Below are 848 nucleotides of genomic sequence, written 5' to 3' on the forward strand. Positions count from 1 at the left end.
CCCAGAGCTCTTTCTTGGTCCTGTGACTCTCGGGTCACTGCTGATTCAGCGATGGGAAATGGAGATAGAGCGCACGGGGGAGGCTTGCTCAGAGCTTGTCTCCCCATGAACCTGGAGAAGGCTGCTGCCCAGGTCCCGCCGTCCTGGCAGACAGCAGTGCCTGCTGTGCCAGCAGCCGTGCGGCTGGGTGTTCCCTGGCCTTGGGGATGTGGAGGACAAACCTGATGTTTACCTGTCTCCAGGGTAGGAGGAGCTGTCTGTGCAGAGAATGTCCATCAGAAGGTTTCTTCAGGTGAGGGAAGTCTCCCTTTGCTACTGAGAGCTTGCACGGGCTGGGCTTTGCAGCTGGTTTACTGCAGAGTTGTTCATTCCCAGTTCAAAAGTGGGGCAGCGGAGATGGCTGGCGCAGAGGGGAGCCCTGTGCTCTGCGTTATTGGAAATCCCCTTCCTCCCTTTCCTCCGCACAGGCCTGCATGGGGCTGCCAAAGCTGGCAGGGGCCCCAGCCTGGCCGTCCTCGGTCTCTGAGCCAGATCCGGTCATCTTTTATTTCTGCAAATCCCTCTGGGGCCTCCCTGCCATCTGGATTCTGTGTACAGCGAGCAAATAGCTGAAATACCTCGGGAGGGGTGAAGGCTCCCGGCATCCCCGCAGGGGCAGGACAGGAAACGGCCGGACACGCATCACACACAACTGCAGCCCCAACGGCTGCTGCCCTCCAAGGGGTCGGCGGCAGCTTTGCCCCTGTCCCCCCATCACGCCGCCCGCTCAGCCGTGGGGTCACTGCCGAACGGCCACCGCGCCGGGCAGCCCCTGCGACAGCCTCTGCATTTCTCTGAATCTCTGCCAG

At 61.3% G+C, this 848-nt stretch overlaps 1 protein-coding gene across 1 annotated transcript in view; it reads left to right on the plus strand.

Annotated features, from left to right (window-relative positions):
• LOC104528420 (rho GTPase-activating protein 39-like) overlaps positions 1 to 848 on the plus strand; it is a gene marked incomplete at its 5' end in the record, with an annotated part of 26,876 nt that overhangs the window by 22,078 nt on the left and 3,950 nt on the right.

The sequence above is a fragment of the Antrostomus carolinensis genome, unplaced genomic scaffold, assembly GCF_000700745.2.
Source record: "Antrostomus carolinensis isolate BGI_N321 unplaced genomic scaffold, ASM70074v2 scaffold39707, whole genome shotgun sequence".
Lineage (NCBI taxonomy): Eukaryota > Metazoa > Chordata > Aves > Caprimulgiformes > Caprimulgidae > Antrostomus > Antrostomus carolinensis.